We start from the raw sequence: 20,800 nt of genomic DNA on the forward strand, positions 1-20,800 counted from the left end.
GAAATGTTTATGTACACCGATGAATATGATGTGTTCCAACAAACTGAACATTTCAATATTGTAAAAAAAAAACGTGAAATATCATCAAAAGGTGGCAAAAATAGGACCATGGCCAATACTGGTACCCTATATATATTTATCTTAATTTTTTTAAATGGGAAATTCTTCGTTTGGGAATAGAGGTGAATATTACAAATTTTCTTTCAATAATTTACTAAAACTTACTTTGTCATGAATTTTACAGAAGATGCTTCGCCATCAGTTATATCCTTAGATTCCCCTTCACCACCATCAACACCTAACCCACCAACCTTCAATAGCGGGGTGCTACCAATGTCTAATAGTAAGTTTTGAGCTTCTAGCTTCTACAGTGTATTAGTTTTGGATTTATTATTGTATTAAATTATTCCATTACTTTTAAGACCTTGAATTATTATTCAATAATTTATGAACACACATACACATACATACAGATGTTTCATCTACCACTGCTAGTACGCCAACCATTCCATACCAGTTGCCGATAAGTCCGCTAGAATATGCTAACAATTCACAACTCAATTCACATGCACTTAACAGGTAAGTTATGACATCATTCAATGATTAATTTTACTACCGTGAGATGACAAAGTGACGTAAATCCACAGAGAACATATAGTTTTGATATCAACAGCACAGAAAAAAAAGTTGTTGTCAACAGCACAAAAAAAATACCGTCCAACAATTGCATATACGTCATTCTGCTGGTTGTGTAATATTGTTTACGTTGTACGAAGTACACTGATTTTGCGAACGAAATTACATCCATTGATTTATTTATTGTATCTGATTTTTGCTTTTACAACAATATGAATAACGTTGATCGATATAATTTTTTTTTTCTGTGTTGAATGGTAATGAATGATAAAGAAAATTTCCTAAAAATATTGTATTTTGCATTTCAAACTGAACTCATCAAAAGTGTGGATTGCTGCCCCTGAAAAGTGTTTTGGGTTTTGAGATGTATAACTCAAATAAGGAAGTACACGACATGTTACTTGTTCTACTTACGAATTTGACAGATTCGGGTGATTTCGTGAACAAACTAGCCCCATCTGTCCAGATGGACCACTTTGTGAAGCAGTTTTGGCGCGATTTTCTACCATGGATTTCAGCAAGCTTGACCAACAAATTACTATTTTTTATGAAAGTTACAAATTATGGCTATATTTTGGTTAATGTTTACCACATGAAGCCGCAGATCTAAGATTAAGCTGTTTGGCAGAAAATGTGCTACTTTCATAACTGTTCATACCTTCGAAGTAAATAGGCGTTAATTTTCAACCAAGCCTTTTATTTATCCGTAACACTTGGCCTCAAGGATAAGTTTAAGTCACTTCAACGCGATCTACATCAAGCCTTTTTGAGATATCCAACCAGGATTTGAAGGACGCAATTCTTCGACTCACCGAACTGGTAGCCAGTCATCAAGAACAGATTTTACTAATCAACCGTACCGCTCCACAGTGTTGCTTTTTGCCGTTTTCGTGCGCTTTTTTAATAGCTTCTCAAACATTGATTTTAGGTGTATAGTTTGTTCAAAGATGTTTTTGCATATTTTAAACGGCTTCATTTGATGTAGATGGTTTGGTGATTAATCCATCTAAAAGTGAGATCGAAGAAATATTTTTTATCTGATTCAGATAGAGACTTAAGGTCTTCAATAAAGTTGTGGCAAATGTTGTTTTAAGCAACTTTGCTGAACATCCAAAATGTCTAGCTCTTATAAATTGTGAGATATGTAACATTTTTCGTGAAAGGCCCCTTTAAATCATGTTTTTAGTATAACTGATTTTCTAGACATCTTACAATTTTGGTTTTTTCTACAACTATATTTCGCATAATTTTCTCTTGAAACAAAAAAGTTATTCTAAAATAATCAATATGTTTAGGGGTATTTGCTCCTCAAATAACTATGTCTTGCGCAAATTGACGCAAAAATCTAGGAAGAATTCTGAATCTATACATATTTTACTGCCGAAAAATTATATAAAAAGCGCACGAAAACGGCAAAAAGCAATACTGTGCGCTCAAGTCTTCTCAAAGCAACGGAAATTGAAGATTTCTACTACGATCCTGAAGGTGGGATATTCTTCGGCGCTTGGTACGCCCTCTACGAGGATGTCTTCAAACTTTACGAAAAGAATCTGGACGATCAAGCGAAGGTTAGATTACTCTTGAGGATGATCTACACTAGCGAAGGTATAGTATAAAAAAGAAGCGGACTAGCTGGTTTTGAGCCAAAAGAACTGTCAAAGCCAGAGCCAGAACCTATCTTGATTGCATTGGCAGTGTTGGTAAAAATCACCTGCCAACGCACCCAAGTAACATAAATTCAAAGAATTATGGTAAGTGAAGTGCTATACAACCAAAACCAGTTATACAATGCTTATGTAAACTTTTTTACACAAGTGTGTAGCATGGGCAGTTTGTTTTGAATCCGCTCCTCTCTTATACATAAAAGACCCTCTCTAATCAACACCCAGGTCCATGAACGGTACATCAACAGTATCCTGTCAAAACATCCACGCAATTTGGGCTTGGATGAAACGGTGAAGAAACTCAAGAAACTGTATGGCCGCCATACCTCGCTTTTAAACGATCGATACCGAGGGGGGCGACTCTATCTGCGATGCAGGAAAGTTTTTGTTTAGCTGTGTTTAGCTGCACGCACGCTGAGTAGATAAAGTGCCATTGGTTCAACAATTTGAAGTAGGACATTAAAATAATAGAGAAACCCTTTCCGGAACAATCTGTCGTCAACGCCGTTTCAATGAACCCCGTTAAAAAAGAAACCAAAATCCCTGTGCTAGTTTTGCAGTGATTTATACTTTGTGAAGAAATGTCCTTATCACGACCGCATCGGCATCAAGTGCAAACGAAAGGTACGTAAAGAAAGGTACTGTCTACTGCGGAATCAAAATCAAAACCTAGAAAAAAAATTCGAAAAGCCCAAGGAGTTCATCAAAACTAAAGGAATTTCGAGGGAAATTCCGGTTAAGCGTTTCGATCTTCAGGGGAAGAGGAAATACGTTTCTATCGGAATCAATGGCAACGCTGCAACTCATCAGTTGGACTGCGCTACCCACGTCACGATAATTTCTACACAAATATGGGAAAACCAACCGTGAAGGAAACTGAGATGACTGCCATCAGCGCTTCCGGAGATAAGATCAACATTATTGGTGAGTTCATTACGGAATTAACCATCCGAAGTGTGACGAATGAAGGCGTTGCCTATGTGTCATCAAATCCTGATTTGAATGTCCTGGGAATTTAATCATTCCATTTATTTGATCTGTGGTTAATTCCTTTCAACTCATTGGAACACCCCAGCAGGCCTGGGTTCAGGCCCAGTCGGCGCCGCCGGGATGTTCTGAGCCATAACATCTCTGATCACCGCTTCCTTCGGAAGGGAAGTAAAGCTGTTCGTCCCCGGTTCATGAGTTGATGGGTCGATAGGTAGGGTCCAGATGTGGGAGCTGCCTCGTGGTGCTCAGCACGGAAAACAAGATCGACGGAAAAACAAATCAAGAAAAAAAACTAATTGGAAAACGCATTTCATCAGAATCCGGAAGACATTGTCCAAAAGTGTCGTGCGAAGTTCCTGAAGTGTTCCAGAGTTCACTTGGTCGATGCATTGAAGCGAAAGTAAAACTCTTCTTGAAGCACGATGTGCGTCGATGACCAAAAAGGCCGGTTACTTATGCAGCGCTTTAAAGCCGAAATTCAACGACTTCAAGAAGAAGCAATAATTTCGCCAGTGAAATTTACCGACTGGGCCGTGTTCCGGAGATCCGGAGAACATTTCTGTTCGTTTTGCGACGATTATTCTACGAGGCTAAACAACGCGCTAAAGTCAGATGCTTACCCACTTCCGCATCCAGTTGACATTTATGCTGATCTGGCAAGCTCTTGGCATTTCTCTTCTTTCTTTCCTTTATTTAACGTCGGTCTCTGTTCCGCAATCTAGTGCCAATCACCGACGGACATCGATTGCCATCGATTGACGGCAATCGAATGTGCAGGAAGGCAGCTTCCACACCTGCGTAGGATATCGCACCCATTCAACACACATGGGCCGGGACCAACGGCTTTACTTCCCTTCCGAAGGAAGACGTGACCAGAGATTTTTATGCCTCAGAAAAATCCCACCGACCTCGGCTGGGTTTGAACCCAGACCCATCGGGGTGTTAGAAAGCAGTCACGCTTACCACTACACGCCGGCAACTTGGCATTTCTACCAACTCGACTTTTCTGATGCATAGTCAAAGTATTAACACTCATCGAAGATTGTTTAAATGCAACTGTTTGCCACACGCACACTGCAAGCAATTCTGCGTTAAAAATGGAATTACACACTTAACAATTTATCCTTATAATCCATAGTTGAATGGACAGGCTGAGCGTTTTGCGGGCACTTAAAAAGAGAACTTAAGAAGTTACGAAAAGGAGGAAACACAGCAACTTTCCAACATCTTCAATCTTTTCTTTCGACCGATGTTGACACCCCACCGGATTGTACCTGATGGCAAACCTCCTGCAGAGCTTTTCGTAGTTAGAGCCAGGATTTGCTCAAACCTTGTGATGTGAATTAACGACAACAGCTGTGAAATGCATGTAGAATAACCTAATCAATCGACGCCATCGCAACGTCAAGAGAGAGTTTTTCGCTGAAGATTTGGTGTATGTTGAGATTCACTATCGCAATGAAACTTCCTGCGTTCCTGGCAAGGTAATTGAGAGAAAAGGTTCCGTCAATTACAGTGTTCTTCTGGAAAAATGTCGTCTTATCCGCTCTCACATTTATCAACTAAGACTAGCGTTATCTGGAATACGCTAGCAAAGCTACTGAGCCAAGTCAGCATTTACCATGGATCGTGCTGCTTGAGGAGTTTAACATGTAAATTCGGCCCTGATGAGATTGACGACTCATTGAAGAAGAGATATCAGCAAGAGATAAGGTGTTCAAGACATTGTGATAACAGGACCTGAAGGCGTTATTAAGACATTGTGTCAGTATCTACCAATCATTCTAAACCGAACACTTCTATCGTGGCTCTTACCTTACGACCTTTTTAAAGGAGAGATGTTCCATAGCAACCACATAAAGTCGAAGTCTACTTTCAGAACTGTTCCTGCCTCCGAAGTAAATAGACGTTAATTCTCAACCTAGCCTTTACCCCCAATTTATTGGAGTCCGTAACATTTAATTAATCATTTTATTTGAGCTGTTCGAAAAAATGTTTACTATCATTTTCTTCGAATTAGAACAATATTTTGAGATTTTTTTCGGCAAGAACCATGAGAAAAGTAGCCAAAATTTGTGACTTTTAAAAAAATAGTAGTTTGTTGGTTCAGTTTTTTGAAATTGTTGGTAGAAAATCACCCAAAACCGCTTGACCGTGGTTCATTCAAAAGTGGGATTAAGATCTCATGCATTTCCCTAGAAGGTGAAAAGATAAAATCGACCATTGTGTCGTTTGCGTCACTTTGTTACATCTCACGGCAGTTTAATGGTGGAATTCTCCAAGCGGTATTATTCTTGGAACAAATCCTTAAATTTAAAGTGAACCTGTCTGTTGCTAAAAATCTCGATACTGAAGACAACAAAAATCCCCACCTAGTTTTTCCAGTTGGAATGGTGTCAATATCGAAGTAAATCAATCTGGTCAACTTTTTTTTTTTAACTTTATTATAAAGATTTTTAGCCGTAGGCTAGTTCATCTCTTGAATCTGGTTAACGACAAGGTTGATAAAATCCACAAATGGCCGTTGTCATGGCTGATTTATCTTGTAGAAATAGGGATGATAGTGGTATTTGTGGATTCTATCAATCTTGCCTTTAACACATGCTGCTGGAGCATACCCCCATAAGACTTCAATATAGATTATTTATTTGGAGTAGCATAACCATTTACATTTATCCATTGATAGGTCCAAATTTTAACTGATCGCACATACTCTAGTTTTTATGATTATTTTTCCAAGATATGAACCGCCTGCTCCAGATGACATGCAGTCATACATTTACAATCGGCTGATTAACGACGCGCAAGAACTCTCCTACTTAACCAGCCAGTGGAGCGTACAAGGTTTTATGCATACTACAACGAATGATGAGGATATGCAAAATTTGCAGCGTTAAAATTACCAATAAATCTAAATTGTGCTGTACTTCAGCTTTACAAATGTAAACAGTGAAGTTTGTGTCAAGAGCGTTCATAACATTATTTACAGAATACAAAACAGGCACTTAAGCATAACGTCAAACTAAAATGTAAAATTTTTATACCACAATATTGTAAGCATTGAATTATACTGAATTTAATATTTGAAGTGTTATCGCAAATATGTAACAAGTTTCTAAGAATCTATATAAAAGCGGATTGAAATAAAAATAGATATACTTTTAGCATAAATGTATTGAAAAGAAAAAAAAGAAATTTTCCTTAAACAAACGATACCACAAATTCACAGTCTATGGGTTCGACTAAAGCTGGTTTATGGAGCCTCAGTCACGAGTCTGAAATGAGCTGAGCGTAGCATTTCTGATGAGTAGAATTCCTACTCACAAATCATTCCACCTCACAGATTGAGAGCGAATGGGGATAATAAATGGGACTGAGGACTGCTACCATTTTCATGCTCATGATCATCATCATCACACGCTCTTATTTTAACATCTAAGCATCTTGCCTCAAATCAAAAAGTCATCCCGAGCCTTGAAAAATGTAACTTTTTTTTTATCTAGTTCGTTTGTTGAGCCTTCCAAATCGCGTTAGCTTTACGGAGCCGATAGTTCAATGTACATAGTTTGTAACAAAATTAACTTGTTTCTATGTCTAGTAGGAGTTTGGCCGAATACTCGCGGCTTACACGAGGTTAGAGGGGTACATTGTCGAAGGGAAGGATCACGAGAGTATCTTGGGGGTGGGGTTTCGTTGTCTCATCAGAGTGTTGTTGCCAGTATGAACGGTAGTGCGGTTCTAGATTCGTCTGGAGTTCGGTCGTCTATGGTGGGCGACGATGAGACTCAGCGAGACGGGGGACAAGACAAACAAAAACTTATAAAGAGAGACAAAAGACAAACTAATTAAATTCTTATAGGGTAGAGAACTACTTCGGCCTAATCGCCCATTTTGGGCCTACCGAGCAGAAAACTTCAAATAAATCCATGATTTCAGAGTTAACAAGTCAATTATGCTTTTGGTATGATACTTTAGTTAATAAGCTACTGAACGAAGTCAATAAAAACGCGTGATATGAAAGTTTGCACCCATAATTCCCGAAAAACAAAAGAAGCGCTCCGACCGAAACAATTTTTATCTTCATCCGATAGGCCGAAGTGAATTCATTGGCGTTTCAATGGAGTTTCAATGCGTTCCCAAGTAACAATTTCCAGTTGAAGAAACGCTTTCGTTTTGATTTTGTTCAGCTGCATGTTGAATAATAATTGCACAATGTGTTCACCACAACTTTTATAAAACCCTTGTTTACACTGGTTTGGAGAACCTATACAACTGCAACACAAAGGTGTTGTCTAACGTATTCAATAAAACGTTTACCCAAAATCAATTTCTTGTTGAAGAAACGCTTCCATTGTGATTGTATTCAACTGCATGCTGAATAATAACTGTACAATTTGTTTATTACAACTTCTGTAAAACTCTTGTTTACACTGGTTTGGAGAACCTGTTCAACTACAGCATTATACAGCGGTATAGGAGTAGAAGCAACTTTTATACAACGTTTATAGATACATATTTAAACTCAAGCTTTATTATTTTGGTGAAAGCTCTTATACAACGCTTGTAGACACTTCTTGACAGCTGCTTTGAAATTTAGTAAAGAGTAAACCTGAGAGGAGTTTGTTGCACTCTTTTATGACCCCTAAATAATCATTGTACAGCAAGCGGTGAAAAGCGTTTATAACACTTTTCAATAACTCCTTAACAACCGGATAGAAGCAACTTTTATACAACGTTTATAGATACATATTTGAAGTCAAGCTTTATTATTTTGGTGAAAGCTCTTATACAACGCTTGTAGACACTTCTTGACAGCTGCTTCGAAATGTATTAGAGATTGAACCTGACAGGCGTTTGTTACACTCTTTTATGACTCCTAAATAATCACTATACAGCAAGCGGTGAAAAGCGTTTATAACACTTTTCAATGACTCCTTAACAACCGGATAGAAGCAACTTTTATACAACGTTTATAGATACATATTTAAAGTCAAGCTTTATTATTTTGGTGAAAGCTCTTATACAACGTTTGTAGACACTTCTTGACAGCTGCTTTGAAATTTAGTAGAGAGTAAACCTGAGAGGCGTTTGTTGCACTCTTTTATGACTCTTAAATAATCATTGTACAGCAAGCGGTGAAAAGCGTTTATAGCACTTTTCAATGACTTCTTAACAACCGGATAGAAGCAACTTTTATACAACGTTTATAGATACATATTTGAAGTCAAGCTTTATTGTTTTGGTGAAAGCTCTTATACAACGTTTGTAGACACTTCCTGACAGCTGCTTTGAAATTTAGTTGAGAGGAAACCTGAGAGGCGTTTGTTGCACTCTTTTATGACTCCTAAATAATCATTGTACAGCAAGCGGTGAAAAGCGTTTATAGCACTTTTCAATGACTCCCTAACAACCTGATAGATGCAACTTTTATACAACGTTTATAGATACATATTTGAAGTCAAGCTTTATTATTTTGGTGAAAGCTCTTATACAACGCTTGTAGACACTTCTTGACAGCTGCTTCGAAATGTATTAGAGATTGAACCTGACAGGCGTTTGTTACACTCTTTTATGACTCCTAAATAATCACTATACAGCAAGCGGTGAAAAGCGTTTATAACACTTTTCAATGACTCCTTAACAACCGGATAGAAGCAACTTTTATACAACGTTTATAGATACATATTTAAAGTCAAGCTTTATTATTTTGGTGAAAGCTCTTATACAACGTTTGTAGACACTTCTTGACAGCTGCTTTGAAATTTAGTAGAGAGTAAACCTGAGAGGCGTTTGTTGCACTCTTTTATGACTCTTAAATAATCATTGTACAGCAAGCGGTGAAAAGCGTTTATAGCACTTTTCAATGACTTCTTAACAACCGGATAGAAGCAACTTTTATACAACGTTTAATTTGGTGAAAGCTCTTATACAACGCTTGTAGACACTTCTTGACAGCTGCTTTGAAATTTAGTAAAGAGTAAACCTGAGAGGAGTTTGTTGCACTCTTTTATGACCCCTAAATAATCATTGTACAGCAAGCGGTGAAAAGCGTTTATAACACTTTTCAATAACTCCTTAACAACCGGATAGAAGCAACTTTTATACAACGTTTATAGATACATATTTAAACTCAAGCTTTATTATTTTGGTGAAAGCTCTAATACAACGTTTGTAGACACCTCCTAACAGCTGCTTCGAAATGTATTAGAGATTGAACCTGAGAGGCGTTTGTTACACTCTTTTATGACTCCTAAATAATCACTATACAGCAAGCGGTGAAAAGCGTTTATAGCACTTTTTAATGACTCCTTAATAACCGTTGTGTAAGTACTCACAATATTCACAGATTAAAATTAGTTTAACAATTGTCGTGGTACGCCAAAATAATTGCTTGTACAGTTTTTATTAATTTAATTTATTTGTGCACATTGAAAAAATATGTAATTATGCCATAATTCACATTCTGTGATCATGGAGGAAGTAGTAACAAGCATCTGTTTAATCTTTGATTGATATTCTTTCAATTAATCTCTCTAATCATTAATTGAGAGAATTTATCTAGAAATGTTATCGTTGATTATATGACATATGTCTTAAATTAATGTTTGCATTTATTAATAATAACACACCTATATATAATTTACCTCTACTCCACCGAGGGTTTCTCGAAGCAAGATTCGAACTCATGATCCCGGATTGCCAGCCGCTTCTGTTTCCATCTGCTCTATTCTTGAATACATATTTTGATCATATGAGAGAAGCATATGAAGCTCATCTTGAGTGACTTCTCTTGCAGTCGAATAATCATTGCCTTATGGTCATATAAACGTGCCTATCACTTGTGCTATTTTTAGCAACAAAATTGTGGTTGGTAGTTGGTCGAACGTAAACAATCATTTAAGAGTGCTCCAAGCAGCTTTTGAAGCTTTTAACCAAATGGCAATACAACTACATTCTTGTACAACTCTGGAAGCTATTATTCAATGTTTGATCAACTCAGATGTTTTATAAGAGTTTCCAATGGTTTGTTTTGATGCGTTTATTTCACGTTCTATATAGCTCTTGTCAATCAGTTTAATAAAGGTGCTATAAAAGTTATCGTAGTTCTTATAAACCATATAGTTAAACCGAACGTAAACAATCATTTAAGAGTGCTCCAAGCAGCTTTTGAAGCTTCTAACCAAAAAGATAATACAACTACATTCTTGTTCAACTCTGGAAGCTATTATTCAACGTTTGATCAACTCAGGTGTTTTATAAGAGCTCCCAATGGTTTGTTTTGATGCGTTTATTCCACATCCTATATGGCTCCTGTCAAACAGTTTAACCGAACGTAAACAATCATTTAAGAGTGCTCCAAGCAGCTTTTGAAGCTTCTCACCAAAAAGGCAATGCAACTACATTCTTGTTTAACTCTGGAAGCTATTATTCAACGTTTGATCAACTCAGGTGTTTTATAAGAGCTCCCAATGGTTTGTTTTGATGCGTTTATTCCACGTTTTGTATAGCTCTTGTGAATCAGTTTAACTAAGGTGCTATAAAAGTTATCGTAGGTCTTATAAAGCATATAGTTAAACCGAACGTAAACAATCATTTAAGAGTGCTCCAACAGTTTTTAAAACTTTTAATCAAATGGCAATACAACTACATTCTTGTTCAACTCTGGAAGCTATTATCCAACGTTTGATCAACTCAGGTGTTTTATAAGAGCTCTCAATTGTTTGTTGGGTTAGGCCAAGTTTAGAATCTGTATGCCGAGTTTGGCGTCAAGAAGCAATGTTAGACTTTTGACAATACCTCAACGATTGGTTTCTTTTTATCAAATATTACAGTACGTACGGAAAGGTAAATAAATTTTGAAGCTATCAGTAATAATAGCATTCCGTTTGGTGCTAAACTGCGCTAGATTAAGAAAGACTAATCGACTGCATATAGCAGAGATCGCGGGTTCCCAACACGTCTCTGATAGGGATATAGGGTTGTCTTACTCGGACCTCGAGGGATTTCAAAAGCTCTCTGGCGGCGTCATTATTCGAACATTACCAAACTGCGTGATCGATGTCATCGTAATCGTTTCCACACCGACAGATGTTACTGTCTACGAGGTTTATTCTATGGAGATGCACATATAGCGAGTAGTGATTAGACATAAGTCTACTCATCACGACTTAAGTCCAAGCCTTTAAACAACGCTCTCGAAGAAACATTAGGAATAATTGAATGTAACCACCGGCAAGATTTCCAGTGTTCCAATCGGTTTGCCAACTCGAAAGGGTACTCTGACACACTAAATCGTAAAATTCATCGTGTGAAATTTGCCTGGCACGCAACCTTTGCGAGAGAGTTCGCCTTCTCCTGGGATTGAGCAATGTGAGGGGACCCATACAAAGGTAATCATATATGATCTTTCGACCAGCACACTCATCTGCTCCCTTACCTTTGAAAGGAAATAAGGTGAGTGCCTACTTGGTTTCATCGACCGAATAAAGATTAGTTACGTTTAACGCACGCACACTGCTGTGTAAAGTTATTTATTATTTTCCTCTGAATAACATAAAAAATGTATGAAATTAGATCTGTCAAAATGAATTTGACAGCGATTTGTTATGTATTTTCCTCGGATATTCACTAACACGCTAATATATCGTACTGGACGTGAAAATCTCTATAGCCTCAATCGAACTGAGACTATCCGAGAAGATGAAGTAATGGTCTGCGGGCATGTTGGAAATTATCCCCAATGCAAAGTTGATTGCTGCCAGCTCAGCAACAAAAACGGAACAAGGTTCCTGAAGATTATTGAAGGCGCTAGAGTTTTTATTGAAGACACCGAAGCCACTGGATCCATTGAGACAGGACCAATCTGTAATATAACTTTTCACGCAATTGACGTGTTTGTATTTTTCAGTAAAAATACGTGGGATATTAATATATTAATATATTATATAATATTATATTAATAGGATATTAATTAATTAATCCCTCCCCTTGGCTAGTTTTTGCACCTTGCTGTTGGTGAGCGGGCTTAATTTCATGCTTAGTGGAGTGTTGGAGACGGTAGGTTTATGGTCGGCGTTGCTGGCTCATGCCGCGATAGAATGGCGTCATGGGCAGGCAATGGGGATTACTAGGCTTCCCCTCTCTGAAAAACCACTGCATGAGAGAACCAAAGATCTAGTCTAGCAGTGATAGTATCACACTTGTTACTCCTTTAATTGAGAGCCGCGTCGTAGTACGGTTACGTATAGGCACTGACGTTGGGTGTGATACTGGCGGGTTTTGCCGCAAATCACTCTTATTTTATTTATTTATTTTTTACGCAGATAGATTTATTTGGGTTTGCAAGGGAATTATACTATTGAAATATTTCAGAAAGTGCCCATCGGTGCTCCTTCTATTTGCATGACAAGCTTTCATTGTTGTTTTCATTGAGGTATTACTCAGGGAACAATGTTAAACGCCATTTTGGTACATGGTATTGTAACTAATCTTATATGTGCTTCATTTTGATTTGGGATAAGTGTTTGAACTATGGCTTGGGATTTCCACTGTGGTGTGCTTCTATTGTGACATACCCATATGTATTTTTGTGGTGCGATATAGTGGAAACATGAGAGCGTAATTGGAACATATACCCTATATAATTTAAAAATCAGCTAGGAAACTAACTTCAAAATGAAGCATTTTAGTCACTTGAAGGTGTTACCTGGGTCGAACTAAGATATAATAAATAGGTATAGGCTTAAATCAAAAGTACTTGAAACACGTTTAATTTTAGATTACAAGCACAAGTGCAGGTATTTAATAAAGCATGGGTTATGATTGATATGGTGAATTAGAGCTTTTAATAATTTATTAAATTAGACTAATGAGATATCATAATCATCAAATGAACTTAAATAAGAAACTTCAGAAAGTCTAATGACATTAAGTAGATTAACAAAAGAATTAGGATGCGTGGGGTCCGCTTAGGGAGGCAATCAACCTTTAAAGTTGTAGAATAAATAGCAGATTTACAAGGAGAGGAATAGTTTAGCAAATAAGAAAAGGAAAGGAATGTGACAATTAATAGCTTTTAAACTTTTGGAGGTATTGTATTCCCCTGCGTTTGTTGTACTCGATTACTATATTAATCTCTCAATACGCGAAATCTCTTATATATGCTGTTAAAACATTTGAGTTAACTTATTTCTTAGTGTTCAAGTACTTACATTTTTAAACAGCCGTCAATGTTAATCTATGAACTAAACCATACGTAAAATCGGTCTTTCCTTATGTGGTATTGATGCATGTTTAACTTTTCGCGGCTGTCGGAATCAACGCGCCTACGTCTACGGAGCTTACGCAGAAGTGATTCGCAATGCAGTAGAGCTCACCAAAAGTTTTTTTTTTTGTTTCTGTAGTATAGAATTTGTTCGGTACGATCGCGAAATCTTGAAATGATTGATAGTGCGGTAAAATAACTAAATTGAAACAAAGCTCAACAGTAAAATAAGTAGAATATTTAGGGAGGAAACCAAAATTAATCAACTTGCCAACATAGGATATCACATTTATTTTGGTGGCACTCTTTAAGGTCTACGGAACTAAAGATCTTTGGTTCGAAACTAGTTATTACAGTTTATATTGACTTTAAGCTTTAAATATGTACTGAAATGATGCACACATAACAGATAACTCATTATATTTCAATTTATAATTTCAATTCAAACCAATATCACCAGGTACCTCCAACTTTAGAAAATTGAAGGTTCATTTAAAAGATATTCTTTCTTACTTTTTGCTTTTTGGTCTGACTACCTATATGGATTGCCATAATTTTATAGATGTAATTTGAAAGTCGTACAAATAACATTTTAAATTATATATTGGCATATACAAAATCATATTAGATGCAAGATAAAGTTCTACATGGAGTTGTGTAAAGTACCCTATTGAATCATATGAAATCATACAATGTAGGAGTATTTTTTCACATGCACGTATATGGCCTCCAGATTTGTACGTATAGGGTAAACGCTCCTATAGTTGTGGTACGTTAGAAGCGTTAGGTTCCTATAGTTGTGTATTGAGTCTCCATGCACAACTATAGGAACCTAACGCTTCTAATGTACCGCAATTATAGGAGCGTTTCCCCTAGTTGAATTGTATGCAATTTATACGGGAAGAGTTCGAAGCGCAAACCAGATGATTTTTTTCAGTACAGATTCAATCCGCATAGACCAGTTATCGATGTACGGACTCTAAACTACAGCCGCTGTTTCGAGGATTGAACGTACGAGAGCATACACACAAAATCACGGCCTCCCTGTTCGGTAATTTTTTACTGGGTTTTTGAACAGCTGAAAAAGTCAGTAAACTTAAAAAAATTGTATAAAAGTGATTTTTTCTTGAAATTTATACAGACTGTGTTCTTATTACATTTATTTGATGATAAAAATAAAATATGTTAAAATTGTTCGTTGCATTACGTGTGACCGTTATTTTCAGTTTACTAACTTTTCAGCTGTTTGAAAACCCAGTAAAAAATTACTGACCCCAGTAAAATAATCTCTGTGTGTAATAAAGAGCTCCCAAACAGTACACACTAATCGAGTCAGTACGGTTTTACTGAGTTTTTGAATTGCGTGACTGTTCGGTAAAAGTTTAAAAATCTGTGGAAAATTTATTAATGAGAAAATTTGTTCTGAACTTGTACATACTTAGTTCTGTTAACCCCATTTAATGATAGAAAATAAAATTGGTCGATTTCATTGATTCCGGATAACTGTCATTTGAATTTTTACGGACTTTTTCAGCAATTCAAAAACCCAGTAAAAAAATACTGACTCCTGTAAAAAAATCTTAGTGTGTATGGATCACGAAACTCCTTTGCCACTTCCATTAAAAATACTAGGTTTTTGTTTGCTTTAGCAATAATACTGCTGTAATGATTCTGGAATTGAAGACTTGTATTCAACAATACTCCAAGATCCTTAACAACCGTTTCACGCTGAATTTGCTGGCAGTTATTGGAATAACAGTGATATGTTGGGTTTTTCTTCCGGTGGAAAATGACCACTGAACATTTTGTATCGCTGATATTGAGCCGGTTACATTCAAACCAGTCGTAGAACACGTCGATCAATTTCTGAAGCTGAATGCAATCGGCATTTGAGCGGTGCGGTAATGTTTACGCTGATGACCTCAAAATATATTACGTGGTGCACGTAATATATTTTGAGGTCATCAGCGTAAACATTTCTGCATGCTGGAGACATCGCAGATGATGACGCTGGAGACATCGCAGGAGATGACGCAGTCTTCGTTGAAATAATGCGAGAAAAGTAACGGTCTGACGTTGCTGCCTTGAACACCTGATGTACTCTGGAAATCACGAGACTCAACGTTTACCAATTTTACAGATAGCGAGCGGCGTGTGAGGAAGGATTCCAACCATCGGGCAAAGGTATCGGAAGCCCCATAGATGCTTTAGTTTGGCTAACAATATAGAGTGGTCAACGCGGTCAAAAGCGGCTTTAATGTCAGTGTACACGGTGTCAACTTGAGTGCCATTCTCCATGTGTTGCAGACAAAACGAGCAAAACTCCTCTACACACTTAGATTTTTTAAAGGAGTCAGTATTTTTTCACTGGATTTTTGGATTGCTGAAAAACTCGGTTAAAATTCAAATGACTGTTTTTCGTAAATATTGGATAATATCGACAAATTTTATTTTTCATCATTACTCGGGGTTAACAGAAGTAAGTCTGTAAATTTTCGTAACACATTTTCTCAACTTTGAATTTTTCACAGATTTTTTAAATTTTACCGAAGAGTTCCGCAATTCAAAAACTCGGTAAAAATTAATGACTGGATAAGTGTGTAGGTTTGTGTTAATCGAACGACCTGGAAAGAAAACATGTTGATCCGTTGAAATATAGTGTGCAACACTACGCTGCTATTGATGTCCAACGTGAATCACGAAAAGTTTCGAGCCAGCTCACAGCGAACTAATCCCACGATAGTTTTTAACGTCCCTGTTGTTACCATTTTTGAACACCGCAAAGATAAAGGATTTTTTCAGCTCTAAATGAGCGACTGATTTAAGGTGGACGTTGGCCAAATTTGGATTTTTCAAATATAATCCTAAACAGGACCTAGATTATTTAATACTCTAGTAACCTCAAGTCCGGCTCGGTCACAATTTTCCATTGTGATTAATCAACACTCAAAGGGTAAAGGATAAAATTGGGTTGAATTTGAAACAAATGGATGAACACTGGATGATTCTGAAGAATGGCCAAGTGTGTGGGTTTGGGTTTAGCAATATTACTATTTCCAATACAGTACAGGTTCATATATTCTCATTCGCATATTCTCATTATATCCCCGTCATAAGTGCACCCCACACGACAATTTTATTGATAATAGTCGTATTGTCAAAGTGTTCTATATTGAAGTCAATACTTCGAGATTGACAATATCTATGTATTCAGGTCATCAATATGATTGTCAATAATTTTACCCAAATTGTATTTGCTATAAATGTTGACAGCATTTTTCTGGTGTGTTGAAACTGATAAACCGGGAGCACTGAAACATGTACCAACAGATCTGTGCCGCATAGGGAAAAAACCGGGTGCACTGTGGAGGAGCAAGAACGACTTCCTGACTGAAGGCCGTCATTTTATCCAACGTAGTTAGGTTGCGCGTTTCACCGTAGTGGGTGTCGTTGTGTGAACTTGAAACTGCAACAGAACTCACGGAAATGGATACAGAACTGGTCCTAGTGCATGAGGGAACACTGGAAGTGTGTTTAATACCAGGTGATGGAAACTGTTTGTTTTCATCACTAGCTCACCAATATGGAACGCCCCGCCTGGAACACAAGGACTGCGCACCCTGGTGGTATCCTTTTACCAAGAGCGAAGAAACAGCTAGATGGAACGGTTATTCCCACAAGCAGTAGCAATATTTCCGGACGAGGCAAACTGGTGAATCATTACCTAGAACAACTGTCGAGGCCAGTATGGGGGGGTTCGAAGAATCAATGTATGCGATATCGGTAACATTCGGATTCAAGATAAGAATACACAAGGAACATGCCTGCAGATCAGCGCTGACGAATATGAAAGGAAATGCCTGAGCATTGTTCACCGAATGGTGGTAGACGGAACCTACAACCATTTTGATAGCGTTAAAAGGTCAGGACCAATAGCGTGGAAGGAATTTATCGAAAAATCATGGTTCTCGGTAATAGAATGGAAGTGCACGCAGTAGTAGGTTTTTTAGATTTGTGGGTAGTTATATTTTTGAGTGCATGGGGGAATGCTGTCAACAATGCTGTCGGTTTGTTTACCAACAAGCTAGGATTAATGTCATTGTTGATGTTGAGCAAAATCCCACATACAGCGGGCTAGTCGCCCACGGCTCGCCCCGGACCGCTCGGCGGACGGGGCGGAGTTGGGCGACTCGAACCTCGCGGCGCCACTTGGTCTAAATTTGGTCGCCGGTGCGCCGGGGGCGACCATATTTGCAACATTTGGGCACCTGAGGCGAAAACGATACCTGTCAAAAAACTGATCGTTTTAGCCGCTTTGGTCGCCCTTTGTCCGCCCCCAGCTGCCCCGCCGGGGCTGTAGTTTGTGCACCACCATTTTCTTTCTTTTTGCGATTTTAATAATAAAAAGTAAATAATGTTGAACCCTTCAAATGACTATTTAAAATTCTTTTAAACATACATACAAAAATAATTCTTGTAATTGTAATTGTAATTTATCAGCACACACCCTGGTCGACCACTGTAAACCAATCTGCCGTTAAGCGAGTGTGTACCTACTGAAACCTGGCGGTAGGCCTATGCTAGACCGTATAGCATAACGACCTTCTTCCACTAGCAGGCCTGTTTCTGTTTGCACAGACAGTCCCACTAGTTTACGATACATTTATAGGGGATAGTAGGAGATTAAAAGAATTGAGAAGAGTTATAGAGGTTTTTTTGTTGTTGTTTTGCTGAAAAGAGAGAAACAGAACTAAACGAAATTACACCTGCTGAAAAAAGATTAGTCTATTATTTGGTTAGTGATCGTTTGGATTTGGGTCACCCCACGTTGTGTTTAGGTTAGTATAAATAAATAATACTATATAGTAATATAAATCACCACAGCTCATTATCTTCAGCATTATCGGCGTTTCTGGATCTTTAGTTGCCTCTGTGATATACTTACTTGCGGCATACTATTTTGGGAGTGTATATGAGCGTGTACCATGTACGGTAGCTCATCTCTCATCGTGATGGTGGGACATAGTAGACAAATTAGAGAGAAAACAACAAGGAGGTATTAGTATTAGTTATATGTAAACTAGAAGAGGAAAGAAGAGCAGAAAAATAAAAGGGGATAAAGTAGATAACAAAGAAAAGAAACGTAGGCAGATTATTAGAAAAGGCATTATCCGAGACTCAGCAATCAAATGTCACTCCCGCCGAGATCTCAGCGAAACCCCCTCCCCGCCGAGCTCGGTAGAAAAAACTAAGTGTGTAGATAGATTAGTAGGAAAATAAATAAAACTACTTTATGACTCAAAGTGCAATGAATGAGCGTTAGTTTCGGGATCATTTCAGTGTAAGAGTTATGTTAGTTTTGATCCGTAATCAGCCCTGCCGACCCCTCAACATTAGTTGCAGGCAGTGGTTGTTAGATAATGCGGCACTGTAACTATTACTATTTTAGAGGTATGATTCGTCAAGTTTATACAACTCAATGTTTCAATTGAGGCAAACTATCTATCTTACAATTACAAAAGCAAACCTAAACTTACAATTATATGCAAATGCAAAATGAAACTTGGCAAATCATCGTCAATCCCCTTATTCCAGGGCAGGGCCTTACGATTTGAATATAATTTTGATCAGTGAACGGGCACCATATGGTACATTTTCTCACCATGAACCTATCATTTCCAGCGTATCTGAACTATTTAATAAATGGAAGCCATAACATGGGTTACGCTCCCCCTAAGCAGGCCCTCCGCATCCTGGTTCTGTCTTATCTTAAATACAAAATGCCAATGGTATGAATGTATCTATATATAACTTGGAAATGACGTACAATCAAATAAACCCGTAGCCCACTCACTTGGTCAGGCTTCAGAATCGTCCAATGGGCAGTGCGCTCTACACGCCAAGTTACCTTTTTTTCAAATTTACCGCAATTTTGATATTTTACCCATTGAGTGTTCATTAGTCACAATGAAACATTGTGACAGAAGTTGAGGTTACTAGTGTATTAAATAATCTAGGTCCTATTTAGGATTATATCTGAAAAATCCAAATCTGGCCAACGCCCACCCTAAACCTAAACCTGTTCTAATCCACCTGAAATGACTAACGAATGGAAGACTTTGACTACTCAGCCATGCAATAGTCTCATTCCGTGCCTTATGGCAACTTGATGATTCTATTGCGCTCATCTTCTGGCACCACCCAGGGGAGACTTGGTCCTGTACCCAATGCTTAACTTATCTCCATTCCACTCAGCTACTCGCAATTTCTTGTGATATAGTGGGCGGAATATTATTAAATGAGACAATTCAATGCAGACGTCTTTCCAAATTTGGCAGATCGACAGGTAATCGGTTAGTTACCACGATAGTTGCTATTCAACAACTCGACAACGTCCCATCGTCAACGCCTGCTATGAGAATTTCCCATTGCAGACGCCAACGAAATGACGTCATCGAGCTATCGATCGACTACCCTGGTTATCGCCTGGTACCTTATAGCACGATGCTAGGAGGCGAACCGGAAGAATCGATGAGCTACCTCCCCAAAAAAAAAATTATTCTAAACATACATACAAAAATAATTCTTATCACTAAAATATTTGATTTTTTTGCATATACATATCTTAAACTAACAATAATAACAAACAAACTTACAATCTACCCAAAATCAGACGATATTCCCAGGGATGCCTCATCATTCTGGTTCAGGCCAATCCCGGGTGCCTTGGGGGAAGCATCCAGTAACTGATTAGATTTTATTAGGTTTAACCTCATGAATTAGGTTTAACACATCGAATTACATGAGAATTCAATGAATGGTTCAATAGAACTCAAATTTAGTTGCAAGAACCACTTTGGCCAAATCCGGACATATTCCGGGTGTCCCGGGGGAAGAAGCCAACATCTAATTAGAGTCAAACCCATCATGCGACACATCAAATTACATGAGAATTCAATGAATGGTTCAATAGAACTTAAATTTAGTTCCAAGAACCACTTTGGCCACATCCGGACATATTCCGGGTGTCCCGGGGGAAGAAGTCAACATCTGATTAGGGTTAAACCCATGATGCGACACATCAAATTACATGAGAGTTCTATGACTGGTTCAATGGAACTCAAATTTAGTTCCAAGAACCACTTTGGCCACATCTGGACATATTCCGAGTGTCCCGGGGGAAGAGGCCAACATCTGATTAGGGTCAAACCCATCATGCGACACATCAAAATACATGAGAATTAAA

General features: G+C 37.8%; 1 long non-coding RNA gene across 2 annotated transcripts; it reads left to right on the forward strand.

Annotated features, from left to right (window-relative positions):
- Positions 1-124: 124 nt before the first annotated feature.
- On the forward strand, positions 125-6,663 carry LOC135700352 (uncharacterized). Of its 2 annotated transcripts, none has more exons than XR_010517576.1 (3): positions 125-343; positions 423-579; positions 6,009-6,663. It is a non-coding gene; the product is annotated as an uncharacterized LOC135700352 (long non-coding RNA). The 2 variants fall into 2 exon arrangements; XR_010517575.1 differs by having other exon boundaries at positions 134-343; positions 6,031-6,658.
- Positions 6,664-20,800: the final 14,137 nt, after the last annotated feature.

The sequence above is a fragment of the Ochlerotatus camptorhynchus genome, unplaced genomic scaffold, assembly GCF_037179485.1.
Source record: "Ochlerotatus camptorhynchus isolate MF236.1 unplaced genomic scaffold, CSIRO-AGI_Acam_v1.1 ptg000134l, whole genome shotgun sequence".
Taxonomy (NCBI): Eukaryota; Metazoa; Arthropoda; class Insecta; order Diptera; family Culicidae; genus Ochlerotatus; species Ochlerotatus camptorhynchus.